Source organism: Saccopteryx bilineata, chromosome 2 (genome assembly GCF_036850765.1).
Source record: "Saccopteryx bilineata isolate mSacBil1 chromosome 2, mSacBil1_pri_phased_curated, whole genome shotgun sequence".
NCBI lineage: Eukaryota > Metazoa > Chordata > Mammalia > Chiroptera > Emballonuridae > Saccopteryx > Saccopteryx bilineata.
Genome location: NC_089491.1, coordinates 215,348,664 through 215,363,515, shown reverse-complemented (window position 1 = coordinate 215,363,515; position 14,852 = coordinate 215,348,664). Strand labels below are relative to the sequence as shown.

General features: G+C 38.5%; 1 protein-coding gene across 6 annotated transcripts in view; it reads left to right on the top strand.

Annotated features, from left to right (window-relative positions):
* APP (amyloid beta precursor protein) overlaps positions 1-14,852 on the top strand; it is a 323,882-nt gene that overhangs the window by 35,015 nt on the left and 274,015 nt on the right. The gene's annotated exons all lie outside the window — the stretch shown is intronic.

Sequence of the window (14,852 nt, the reverse complement as noted above, 5' to 3'; positions counted from 1 at the left end):
CTTTGGTTTAAACTTATATTTTGGTCCTATAACATGTATTGATATAATAATATTTGTGTTTAGTTTACAGAATCTGACAACTTTCCAGAGGAATTAAAAGAACCTCTTTTTATAATAGAAAATTCAAATAGGTATCTTGTCCAGCTTCAGCAATTGACCACATTTTGCTGTTCTTATTTGGGCACGAGCACGCGCACCACCCACACACACTGTTTTGTTTTCTGTAGTACTTTAAAGCAAGTCCCAACCATTATATCATTTTATTTGTAACTATCTCTGTTTGTGGGTTTCTAGAAGAATTTGATGCAAGATTTTTATAATTAGAGCAGTACAGACCAGAAAGAGCTCACCAGATATTATGTTTTGATATTATTTTAGACAATCCTTGTAAAATACATTATAGCTCTTACAAGTTTTCTCAAGTATTCATTAGAGCCGCAAAAAATACCTATCAGATGACACTCACTAAAGAGGAAGATGAGTTTCTAAAGGCAGCTTTTTGTTTCTAAGGCAAATACCTGTTTTACTTCATCAGTAAAATCCTTGGGACAACCGTGACTCAGCCACTAAAAGAAGGAACAGAAATAGGATCTGCTATCTTTTAATTTATCTCTGGGATGGATAGCTAGAATATTTTTATATTGTTGCTAAGTGATACTTTAAAAACTTGGACTTATATTATTTGAATTTTAGAAATATACATGTCTGTGTATATGTGTGTATATTTCTAAATCTGTCTATAATTTTAATTCTATCTAGAGTTTCCAAAGAGGAGGTTGCAGGTCCTAAAACTTGTCAGGTTTGGTGTCTTAGTTTCTGCCCTCACCCTCTGACATGTTTTGGAAACCCAGCAGGGAAGGGCTCCAGCTGGGACTGTTTTCTGGTTTTGAAGAGCAAGCCCCATACCCCCCAGGGTCCATAGCCCATCCCCACCTTACTTGTTTTGTGACCATGAAAATGATCTTATGGCCACTTCAGAACTCTTGGAGTGTGATTCCTACTTCTATTTGTAACATTTTTAGTCAATGTATAAGGCACAGGTTTTCATTTGGGTTAAAAGAAAAAAGGGCAGCATAACCCATTTTTCTCAAACTAAAGTATGGAATGGATAAGATCTCGATATATAAGTAGATTGAAAAACCTGTCTGTTTCCATCGAAACCTAAAAAACCTATTCCCTTATTTGACCTCTGCTCAAATACTGAAGCATCTCCATTGGTCTTGAAAGCACAGTTGGAAAACCAGTGTTCTAAAGGGGTTAGTTGTGGTTCCATGTACAGAGATAGCAGGGGAAGACAGATTGGCCTTGGAGTCATGGCCAAGACTTGAACCTAGTTTAGAAACCAGCTTTTATGTTTTTTAGGAAAGAGCAAGTGTGTGTTCTGGGTTCACTGTCTGCCTTATAGGTTGCTCAAGGCTTAAATACAGGAAGTTAGTAATCAACACAAACTTTTACAATAGCATTCCGGGAAAAAAAAATTGAGTAGGTGGAGTAAGGTATATACATGGCTGTTTAAAAATCCACATTTTGAAATTATATATGAATCAAATTGTGATAGATGCTGGACAGGAGTTATAGAAGCTAGATTTTTTACAATTTATATTTCAGGGGGTTTTTAAGGGGCAAATAATTACAGTAACCCTACTGAGAACATCAACAAGTTTCTGCACATTAAAAAATAACATTCTCTAGAGTCTGATGGCTTTAGGATGGAACAGGATCATCAAACCACTTGTTTTTTTAAAAGGTTTTTTTTAAGATTTTTTAAAGATGTATTGTAATTGCCTGATGATTGTATAATACGTATGAGTGTGTGTGTGTGTGCTTCATTCAGAGAGGCAACAGGGTGCAGGATGAGATCATGGGTGTGTGTGTGACAAAACTATTTCTAAAATATAAATCCACATATTTGCACCTCTGTTTTCTCTGTTGCTTCTCCCGAGCAATGGCAAGCACTCCTGGTTTGGTGCAGTGAGGAAGCTGGCAGTCTTCAGGGGTGAGAAGAGGGAAAGGCAGGTAGGGCTCTGCACGCCCAGCCTTTTCTGGGTGAGGCTCGCATCCAACTTTCCATGGGCGGACTTGCCATTTGGAAGATGAAAATATTTACTTAACTTAATTAAGAATGAAATATAAGAATGAAATAGCCGAGGATGTTGACTTCTCTAAGGAGTTTGTATTTTTCCTGATAATATGACATCAGAAAATTGAAAATGAAAATTCAGGGTGGTTAATATGAAAAATGTCTGTAGGAAGTAATTGGATAGAGTTTGCATTGATTGAAGGAGAAAACTTTCTGGATTGTGCATGTCTTTTCCTGGTTCCGTGATGACTAGGTAGGAAGAGATATAAAATTAAATGATCTTGTGCTTGATATGTACTTGAAAGTCTAAGTTACAGAAATCATGCATCTGATGTAGCAGTGCAATCCCTATTCTTTTTCTGATAGATTGGGAAGGTCTTAAGTTCCTAGTGAGGAAGTCTGGTACTACTTGAGAGAACAGCCATTGCCAGCTCTACCTTCTGGGGTTTTTTTGTTTGTTTGTTTTTGTTTTAAAATTTATTTCATTTTAGCCTGACCAGGTGGTGGCGCAGTGGATAGAGCGTCGGACTGGGATACAGAGGACCCAGGTTTGAGACCCCGAGGTCGCCAGCTTGAGTGTGGGCTCATCTGGTTTGACCAAAAGCTCACCAGCTTGGACCCAAGGTTGCTGGCTTGAGCAAGGGGTTGGTCTGCTGAAGGCCTGCGGTCAAGGCACAGATGAGAAAGCAGTCAATGAACAACTAAGGAACTGCAATGAAAAACTGATGATTGATGCTTCTCATCTCTCTCCGTTCCTATCTGTCCCTGTCTATCCCTCTCTCTGACTCTCTCTTTGTCCCTGGAAAAAAAAATTATTTCATTTTAGAAAGAGAAGAGAGAGAGAATAGGGGGAGAGGAGAAGGAAGCATCAACTCCCATATGTGCCTTAACTAGGCAAGCCCAGGGTTTCAAACCAGCAACTTCAGCGTTCCAGGTCAATGCTTTATCCACTGCGCCACCACAGGTTAGGGGCTCTAACTTCTTAATAAGCTTAGAATTTAAGAAGGTAATTCTAATCCTGGCTTTATCTTTGGCTTGCTATCTGATTATGATATACAGCATAATTGTAATTATAATAAGGGATAATACCTCTTGCTGCCTATTAACAATGATGTGAGTGCACTCTTGAGTACTGTCAGGAGATGGGCACTATTGTTTATACAGAAAAATATGATGAAATGTTAAAAATGGTGGATGATTTTATTAGAATCTTATTCAAAATAGAGTGGTGAAAGTTTTATTTTTAATCCTATGGGTGCCTTAGATATTTGGAAACATTTAGGTTATAAGATACAAAGTATCTTTACTCAAAGGAAATAGCAGATTTTGGGAAGTCTTTGTAAATCTCGTGTTTAAAAACATATAGTCTCTTTCTGAATTTTGACTCATTCACAAGAGAATTTCACAAAATAATTATGGAAAATTATTATTATCACTGTTCTGGGGAAGGGGGCTGGGAATTGAAGGCAGCAAACGAATGGCTTTGTATTTTCTCCTGGAATCACACATAGGAAATTTGTGTGAAAAGCAAATTAGTTTTAAAAGAAAAGCATTTACACTTTGTGTTAACTAACAAGGGCAGAACATCCCATAGGAAGAAATTCCATAGGAAGAGTGGATGATTTTTTAAAAAATTCTGCTTCAGAAAATGGCCTTAATCTTATTCACCATATTGCTTGATTATCTGTTTAAATTAATTATGTGCTCTCTTAAGCTGATTTTTCATTGATTTACAGCCAGGGTCATCTTATTTGCAGATATTCATACTAGTGAAGGTTTTATATTTATTATTCTCAGTAGTTTTGTTAGCAGTATATGTTAAGATGGTACTTGAAAAAAATTTTTATTGATTGATTTTAGAGAGAGAGGAAAAGAGAGAAACATTGACTTATTGTTCCAATTATTTATGCATTATCAACATTCATTTATTGATTCTTATATGTGCCCTGACTGGGGATGAAATCTGCAACTCTAACTAGCTGGACTACCTGGTCAGGGGAGGATGATACTTCTTTTTGTTTTGTTCTGTTTTTTTGGGGTTTTTTTTGTGTGTGACAGACAGAAAGAGACAGAGAGAGGGACAGACAGGGACAGACCAACCAGAAAGGAGAGAGATGAGAAGCATCAATTCTTTGGGGTACTGTAGTTTCTCATTGATTGCTTTCTCATATGTGCCTTGACCTGGGGGCCTACAGCAGACCGAGTGACCCCTTGCTCAAGCCAGCAACCTTGGGCTCAAGCTGGTGATCTCGGGGTTTCGAACCTGGGTCCTCCGCATCTCAGTCCAACACTCTATCTACTGCACCACCACCTGGTCAGACTGGATGGTACTTCTTAATGGGTGTAAAATATGTTAGAAACTGAAGCAAATGTGTACATCATCATAGGCAAACATTGTTTTTCTTCATAATACTGCATTTCTTGAACACCTTTGGAAATTTCTGCAGAGGAATTCCAACATCGCGGAAGTCTGTATCAAAAGCTGAATGTCATTTCGTAGATGGTTGAAATCAGAGTCATTAACCAAGTTAAACTCTAGATCCGAGCCAGGAAGACAGATTATTATCTTGTCAGCCATAATAGATCTTTATTTTAATGGAGAGAAAATGTCATGTATTATTCTTACTGGTTTGATATTGAAAGGGAAACATTTTTCTTTATTCTAAATGTTTTTATTTATTTTTTATTTATTGATTTAGAGAGAAAGAAACACAGATTTGTCATTCCACTTAATTATGCATTCGTTGGTTGAATCTGTGTGTGTCCCTACCGGCAGTCAAACCTGCCATCTTGGAGAATCCGAAAACGCTCCAACCAAGTATCTACCCTGGCTCCTTTATTCTAATTGTTAATCAGTTAATAACCAAAACGATGTGGAACAAGATTGTACAACTACTTCATAGTCTAGTAATTTATCTCCCTTGTAATTGTAATGAATAATTAAGACGTTCAAACTCAATCTCAATCTAGCATCATACAAACATTAGGCTACTCCTAAAATCAAGATGTTATGGCACTTGTGTTTATAAAAATTGCGAATGCAGTATTGATAGGTCCCTTACAGTAACTCAGGACTATTAAGTTTTTAATCTTATCTTTGACATTGAGTTTCAACAATGAAGTGTGTGTGTGTGTGTGTGTGTAATGGACTTTTTGTGTAGAATACACAAACTAGGAAGGTCACTTATTCACTTATTCACTTTCTTGTGTCAAAGCCAACTCTTAATTTCTTTTGATTGTTGGGATCTTTGCATTTAGAATTTAATGTAGGCACTCAAGGAGGGTTCTGTAGTAAAGGAGCAATTATTTTCTTTAGAAATGGTCTTAAAACTCAAAATACGATATTCTGTAACATAATTTATTGTTTTTTAAAAACTAAGTTGAGGCCCTAGCCAGTTAGCTGAGTCGGTTAGAGTGTCTCCCTAATGGACAAAGTTGCAGGTTCAATTCCCAGTCAGGGCACATATGAGAAGCAACCAATGAAGCACAACTAAGTGGAACAACAAATGAATGCTTCTCTCCTTCTCTTTTTCTCCCTTCCCCCTCTGTCTCTCTAAAATCAATTGATTAAAAAAAACTGTTGGCCCTGGCCGGTTGGCTCAGTGGTAGAGTGTCAGCCTGGCGTGCAGGGGGCCCGGGTTCGATTCCCAGCCAGGGCACATAGGAGAAGCGCCCATTTGCTTCTCCACTTCCCCCCCTCCTTCCTCTCTGTCTCTCTCTTCCCCTCCCGCAGCCAAGGCTCCATTGGAACAAAGATGGCCCGGGAGCTGGGGATGGCTCCTTGGCCGCTGCCCCAGGCGCTGGAGTGGCTCTGGTCGGGGCAGAGCGATGCCCCGGAGGGGCAGAGCATCGCCCCCTGGTGGGCAGAGCTTTGCCCCCTGGTGGGCGTGCCGGGTGGATCCCGGTCGGGCGCATGCAGGAGTCTGTCTGTCTCTCCCCGTTTCCAGCTTCAGAAAAATACAAAAAAAAAAAAAAAAGAAAAAAAACAGAAAAAAAACTGTTGAAGTAACCAAATATTTTTATATGTTCTTTGGGGAAGCACTATGGCAGTGGATTCAGGATTATGGAGATAAAGGCAAGTATACTGCTAACAAAAATTAGGGGATATTTCAAAATAAATATGAAGTCATAAAATATCCCCTAACTTTTGTGAGCAGTGTATCATAGACTGCATAATGGAAATGTAATGTTATGTGGTAGTTCAGGAGTAGGAGAGGTTTTTCTTTTTCTTTTTTAATGTGGGGGAGAACTAAAATTTATTTCTTAAGAGGAGTGACTTATTAAGACTAAAAGTAATTCAGTGCACTGGGGCCTTGTTCTTTTGTAGATTTTAATGTAAATGAGTTTTAGTTTGCTGAATTATCTAAGGGGAACAAGGTGTAGTTTTAACTGTTAGGCTGAGCTAAAATCAGAGATGTGGCATATGGTATACATAATATCTTTGTATTTTTTTTTCCCCTTAAAAGGAGTCATTTCAGATGAGCCTCAAATGCCAGCTAAGAGTTGTAACTTCTTCCCAGAGCAGAGTGGTTTTAGCTTGAATTTATTTCTAACTATCCCTGTTTACAAAATTAAATCTTTATCTAGTGGCAGAGATAGATCAGCAGTCATCTAAAGATTAGATGGTCAGATGGTCGGCTCATGTATTTATAGCTGTTTGATATGGAAAGTTTTTTGCAGTTTTTTTTCTTGTTTTAGACAAGATCTGGGCCCAATCTGTGGTGATGCAGTGGATAAAGCATTGACCTGGAACGCTGAGGTGGCCTGTTCGAAACCCTGGGCTTGCCTGGTCAAGGCTCCTATGGGAGTTGATGCTTCCTGCCCCCCCCCCCCCCCTGTTTTCTCTCTTTCTAAAAAGGAATAAATAAAATTTAAAAAATTAAAACAAAAACAAGATCTGGCAACCTAACTATCGCTCTCCCATGTGAATGAAGTAGAGACCTGGCTGTATAAACTGAATGTCAAATTGAATTGTTTTTCGTCCTTAATGTTTGAGATTCCAGACTATGCTGTCTTTCAACCACATCATGTTACGTGTAACATTTATATTATACACCAATATTACTCACTGATCAGAATAATTAGTTAGATCTCTCCGATGACTTGAATTAGGTATTAGGTCAAGTCAGTTGTCAATAAGTTAGGCTTTATAATTCAGAGGAGCCTGCTATGATTGGGTATTTTTCACAGTTATTACTGAGTACCTCTTTTTTGCTGTAAAATATTGTCTTCCTATGCTTAAACTTTACTAAATACAGTAGACATGTTTTTATTTCCCTTTCTGTTTAAGCACGCCTCCATTACATAGTTGATGTCTGTAAGAGTTTGGTAATCTTTGTTTTATCTTGAAGCAACAAATATTTTGAGTGACTGGCTTACTATACTGCTCTGGGTTCAGTTGTTTTTAAAGGGAAAAGAAATTATACAACTTCTGTGAAAGATCAGATGGTTACATTTTGCTAGAAAACCTGGGTTCTTTTTGGTTCTTAATGACTTGTTTTGTTTTACAGAATTTTTCACTACTTTATTGATAAAATTTCTGTTACCCAGGAATAGAGATACTCAAAAGAAAATAATAAAATTTAATCTTAGTTGTGACCTCCCATCTAAAAGATGGTTTTGACTGTTTAAGTAAAAATATTTTCCTGCTTTGTTCTTTTCTGTGGTATGTGAGGGAGGAAGGAAGGCAAGACCTACTGCCAAAATATGAATTGCTAAGGAGAAGAGAAGTCTTTGGGTGTTAAAGCTCACATATTTGTTCTGTCCAGACATGACACATTTAGAAACAGGAACTTGCCTGAAGCATAATCTTAGCCAAACTGTTGAGTCATTTCCAAGTATTTGAATGGTAAAGAATGTCTTGTGGAATATTCTGAATATCTAAAACAGGTCTTAAGGGTTTTTTGAGTTGTTTAAAATGGGGAGCTACTCGATTTTCAGAGACTATACCTAAAAATCAAAGGCATTGTTAATTGTTGTGTTTTTCAGGGATAAGCCACTGTTTTTCCAATAAAGCATATCACCTCATGAAAAAAGTTCTTGTTCTTTTCCTGCAAAGTTTTCTCATCTCTTGAAAAGTTAGTGGGATGCTACCACCAAAGAAACCCTCAGTAACCTGGTGATCTTTAAACAGAAACAAGATCTGTAAACGTAAAACGAAAGTTTTCGTGGGCCTGACTGGTGGTGGTGTAGTGGACAGAGCATGATTCTGAATACTAAGGTTGCCGGTTCAAAACGCTGAGGTCCTTATCTTGAGCACAGGGTCCCTGGCCCAGGTTGCTGACCTAATCTCTAGTCAAGGCACGGATGAGAAGTAATCAATGCACAACTAAATGAAACAATGAGTTGGTGCTTCTCTCTCTCTCTCTCTTTCTCTCTCTCTCTCCTTCCCTCTCTTTCTTTTCTCTCTCAGAAAAAAAAAAGTTTTCTTGCATAGGTTTGTGAAAACCTTTGGCTAAATTTGATCTGTGAATAACTATGAGAGCATAATTGTGGCATTTTTTAAAAAAAAAACAAGAATTCAAATTCTTCTCTCTTAATATTACAGAATGGTATCCTCTGTCTAGTTTTGTTGCTTTTTTATTTATCACCATAGATGAGCTCCCCAGTGTCACAAAGCATGTGTAACCATCTGTGAAGGTCCTCCCAGTGCCTTCCTTTTTATAGAAAGGTAAATTTAGTTTAGGAGTCAGGCTGACCCCTCTCTCACTTATGTGAAAATGGCAAAATCAGAAGTAATATGTATACTCTATTGTAAAGTCAGTATCAGTAACCCATGCTCTGTGTTGTGCAAATAAAAGCACTAATTTTTTTTTCCCTCAGTGTGCGCTTCAGTTCAGAGTTATGACATCTAGGTCTTCTGCCTTTTCTTTTCTTAGTTTTTATTTACCCATTGCTTTTACTTAGTGTTACTTCATTGACTTTTACAAATGTGATTTTGGAATTCTGGCATGTACGGTAATTTAAGTATGTGTACCTGTCATCACAGTTTCCTCACATTTGTTCTCTTAAATGAAAATCTATTCTTTTAACAGATCATTTTTATTCTATTTACCTGTATAATGTAAATGGCAAAAGACCTGGAGTTTTGCACTGTATTGGGATCTTATAAAGTTCTTGAGTTTTACTTTATTGCATGTTTCTGAGTGCTCATAATTTGCTTTTGAAGTATTCAGGGCATTTGGGAATGTGTCTTTATTCTTGCTTCTTTTCTTGCTATGTGTCTTGTATGTCTTATAATAGGTTGCCTAAAGTCAAATCTGATGCTTTATTATAATCAGTTTGGTGGACACCTGGTAATACTCACTGCTCTTGTTTCCTGTAAGATTTGTTTTTGGGTTTATTTTGTTTTACGCAAAATGATCAAGTTCAGTTCTGCTTGATCATCCATTTAACATTTCTTATAACCTTTTTTAAAATTCATTTCCAAATCTATTAAATGTAGTAAAATAAAAACTTTGGTATAAAACAAGTTAAACTGGCTGTATTATTATAGAATTTTTTCAAAGCCTTCGTCTGATATCTATCTTAACGGATCCATTTCCTGTATGTGTTTGACAACGAAATTTTCCCCATCACCAAGAAAGAACTCTTAACATTTTTTGAAAACTGTTTCTGAGGACACCGATTTAGGAACTAAGTGAAGCATTATTAATAGTTTGAAAAACACAGTTTGAGTCTACATTACTTAGTGATGTATTTAATTATCAATTTGAGTTTGCAACAAAACTTTCTTATATAAGAGCTCATTATAAGAAATGAATATATCACTGTGGTTAAACAGAAATTCTTTTTTTTTTTAATTTTATTTATTAATTTTTAGAGAGGAGAGAGAGAGGGAGAGAAACAGAGAGAGAGAAGGGGGAGGAGCTGGAAGCATCAACTCCCATATGTGCCTTGACCAGGCAAGCCCAGGGTTTCGAACTGGCGACCTCAGCATTTACAGGTCAATACTTTATCCACTGCGCCACCACAGGTCAGGCCAAACAGAAATTCTTAACATCTTAACATTTCTAACCCAGTTGTGATTTTATACTGGCAGAGTGGCCATCATGAACCTTATATTAGACATTTTGAAAAGAGTTTAAATTGCCATTAAGCATGCACTAGTTAAAATATTTTAGATGGTTTAAAAATACGATGTGGACGGGGTGAGTCAGATCTGCCAGGGGAAGTTTTCAGGTTGTGGCTGGGAATGAGGACGCATGGGCTGCACTGTCGTTACCAGTTTGTCTCAGAAACAACTTGGCAGGCAGCTATCTTGCAGATAAATGAGGAAAGAGTGTCTATTTCAAGTGGCATAAGACATTCTTTCAGCCAGTGTGTCATAGATAGTTCTATAGTCAGCATTTTCTTTAGAGCAGAAAATCCTCTCCCAGGATTCCTGGATAAACCGCAGACGTCTTTGTGAGGGTAATGCTCAGGAGAGCTCAAGTTTTGTATATTCATTACCTTAGTCTCTCTATGTGTCTCAGGAAGTGTCTCATATTGGAATTCCTTCTTCCATCGTGCTAGATATTAGCTGAATCAATATGGTTCTTTTTTAAAAACAAATTACTTTCTATCCATTTTATGTATATTATTGAATTTTAATCCTCTAATAAATTGTGAGGTTTCCTCTAAACATCAAGTACATGTTAGATATAGAATTTGACCTTTCCATTTTGATTCCAAGGTTCATATTGGTACTTTCAGGTGTGATTCTCTAACTCATCACCTCCTGCAGGCGTCCTGAACCATCTGTAAGTCCCCGATGTCTCTAGAGCTATAACCAGTGATGGATAAGATCAGTTGCATAGTTGCAGGTACAAGACATGAAGTTATTTATGGAAGCAATTTTTTTAAAGTTATGTTTCATCATAGGGCTTTTATGTAACATGTTAGTATATGTTTGTTATTCCAGTAGAGTTAGTAAATTATTCAATAGGGTTCCAATGGTTTAGGTTTCTCAACTTTTCATTAAGTCGTTTATTGTTCAAATGATTGGCTAGAATTAGAAAGTCTTGATCCAGGGAGAGGACATTTGGTTGGATTTCTCAGTCTGGAAACCCTAGGTATGAGTATGCAATTCTGCTTTCTTGTGAGTTTTGCTCAGAAGTAGTTACCACCCCTTTTTTTGTGTGTTACTGTATACAAAATAATTATGTGCCAATCTTGGGGAGGTTAATGTTAATAACTTTTTAAATTTTATTTATTAAGTGAGAGGCAAGGAGGCAGAGACAGACTCCCATGTGCTCCGGATTGCAAGACCAAACCAGCAAGCGCCCTACCAGGCGATGCCTGAGGCAAGGCAGTGGAGCCATTCTCAGTGCCTGGGGCCAAGTTTGCTGGAACCACTTGATCATTGGCTGTGGGAGGGGAAGAGAGAGAGAAATATGGGAAGAGGGGTGGAGAAACAGATGGGCGCTTCTCCTGTGTGCCCTGATCGGGAATTGAACCCAGGATTTCCACACGCCAAGCCGACACTCTACCACTGAGCCAACAGGCCAATGCTTAATGTTAACTTTTCATATTCCCAGGTACCCTTAAAATTAGCATATATATTTACATCTGTGGAAGACATGTTACATTTTATAGAATTTACATATTTATAATTTTTACATTATTTCCGTTGGATTAATTTACAGTATGTTCTGGGAGGAAATATTCGATTCAACTATATATTATTTGAGGGCCAACATTGTTCTGTGTATTATTCTAGAAATTGAGATGAATAAGCCATGTCTCTTTCGTCCTACGGAAAAAGCTTAGGTCAGGGATTTTGACCTAGTTACTATGGACATTTTGGGCCAAATAATTCTTCATTGAGGAGGGTCTGCGAGAGGCTGTCCCGTGCATGGTAGGATTTTTGGTAACATTTCCCACCTCTGCCTGGCCAAAAGCACCACCTAAATGATGACAATAAACCTTCCCAAGAACCTTGAGCTTCTACCAAGAAACAATTCACATAACTCAGAAGAGCAAGGTGGCTGATAATCCATGAGGGTCAACAGCCTTTCCCTGCTGGAGAACCACTGCACAGCTGAGCCACATGGGAGAGACTGCTGCTGGGTGAAAGCATCTCGGTACCAAAGATTGACCGTGCTTATAAAAGAAAGCAAGTGCATGTGGATATTTGAGAGTTTACCGGCACTAGGCTAGAATTGTTCAGTGTTAGTATACACCAGTGGTTCTCAACCTTTCTAATGCCATGACCCCGCAATACAGTTCCTCATGTTGCAGTGACCCCAAACCAAAAAATAATTTTGGTGGCTACTTCATAACTGTAATTTTGCTACAGTTATGATTTGGAATGTAAATACCTGATATGCATTATGTATTTTCCAATGGCTTTAGGCGACCCCGCTGGGGTCGCGACCCACAGGTTGAGAACCACTAGTGTACATCCATGCTATTTCCTCTTTAGAAAAAAAGCCATGCCTATAAAACACCTTTTAGCAAATCTGAAAGGTACGTTCATTCTAATTATGTAAAATTCTTATTATTTAGAATTAGATATCATGAGCAATTGAATTCAAGTGGGATGCCTGACTTCACTTGGTGTGTGTGTGTGTGTGTGTGTGTGTGTGATCACAGCTGTGTACTTCTGGTTTATTTGAATTAATTTGTTAAAGTTTTGCTTATGTTAACACTTCATGGTTAGATTTCTTGGTGGAACATAAATTTTTCCAGCAAAATGTCATGCCTCTCTCACTCGAGGGCAGGATGGAGACTGAATTGCAGGATCTTTCCATGTTTTAGGGCTTATTCCTCCACAGACATGTCAGAAAGACATCCCTGCGGTTCAGGAATGATTAGCAATGCAAGATTCCAGAGCCTTCTTTCCCCAGGTAACATCGGCCCAGTGTGCCATGACAGAACAGCAGCCCTGCACAGCTCCATTAAACATCTGCTAGTTTTGAAAATGAGAATAATTTACCAACACTCAAGGCAATGAAATGAGGATGGGTTGATCTACCACAATGACTATCGGAACTCCTGGTGGACCACGGGACACACCGCAGTGGCGGCAGAATAGGATGTTTGTTAATAAATCAGGGAAGCAGTACTAGTACGATTATTTTCTTTCTTTTTCCATCCCTTTGGGACAAACTTGAATCTCTAGCATGATGTATTTAGACTCCTATTGGGAAGGTATTACAAGGTCATTCCCCACCACTACCACCTGCTGTGTTCTCATCTGAAATTGACAAGCCCCGTGATCACTCTTCTCCACTTGTACTTCTTGCTCTGCTCTCTTTGTTCTTCTGGTGCCTAGGTTAATGTTACAGTCTCGATGGCTGGGCACTTCCACCCTTTCCCTGCACCTCAGGGCTGACTTCTTCATTGGTCATTGTAAGCACAGTACCTTGGGTCCGTAGTATCTTTAGAAGCCCAAGAGAATGCTCCAATTTTAATTTCTTTTGAAACAAGAGAAACATGACTCTAATAATAAGTATATATTGATGAAGCCAGCCTGAATCATAACCATCTTTATACCAACACAACCCTCAAATACAACTGTTAATACTTTTGTTGAATAGGAAAGGGCCCGTGAAAGACGTCACGTATTCATGCATCTCCCTCATACCCAGATGGGACACTGCTCTTGCTCTCTTTGAAATGTAACAGTTGCTCCCATGGCTTTGGACATTGAGGACAAATTAAAGGTCATTCACACTTCACTGTGACCTACTTTTCACTCCTCTTCTCCCCACACTCCCCCTATGGACATATTTTGCTGCAGTCTTTGGTCTGCCCACACTATGCAGATTCCATCCTCCATCCTTCCACATCAAACCAGATGCTGCTTCCTCACTCTATCATCTTTTATTAGTGAGCGGGGGCCTCCTTGTGTTTGTCTCCACCACTGTATGTCCACTGAAGTCCAAGATGTTCAGGTGACACTTGCATCTGCAGTCCTGCGTGTATTCAGTGCCTGAGAAATGTTTAAGGCATCCAGCCAGAAGTTTCCTGAAACTTTACCCAGGAATCAAACACCCTGAAACTTTGTCTATTTGAAGTGAGAAGGACAAGGGTTTGATAACCATCAGCATGTGGCTATTCTGCTTAGCTTTCAACAATTAGTTTCTGTCTCTTCCTTCTAGTATTTTCAAGTATTTTTTTTACACTCACCTTCACTTTAGGGATTATGTTACACTGAAATCTCGGACAATCAGTTTCATGCTGCTGAGGGCTTTTGGCTGCAGGGAATTTTTAAATGCTTGGATGCTCTATTAAAGAAGTCTGGCTGCCCATGCTATTTTTGCCATTCTTGGAGTCTAGTGAGATAATCTGATTTTTTAGTGCCACTTGAATTGCAGAATGATGCACCTGTCAGGAATGTGTTATCCGAGAGTCAGGAAATGGACATTGAAGCTTATTGAGCCACAAAGATCATAAGCTACCTTGTTTTATGTTCCTTTTTTTCTTTTTCAAAGAGAAGCCTGAAGTTCTTGCACAAGTTGAGCTATAACAGGTACTTGGGGGTTGGGAGAGACAGAAGTGTGTGCTGCATTTTCTTTTCTTCACATGAGGACATTACCCTCCTTGTGCCATAATAAAAACTCACAGGTATTTCAGTTGGGATTTATTTTGTATTGTTCCACACCTTTGTCAATAATTACACTTTCTACACTTTGGTTTATTGTTCTTTCTCATGCCAGGCATTCCTTCATGCTTTCCATAAATACTTACTGAGTGCTCGAGTATGGGGGAGAAATAGAGACACAAGCAGTCAAAGGCAAGAAGGCTCTCAGGTGGACAGTGAAGCAGTAACTCTCATCTTGTTTGC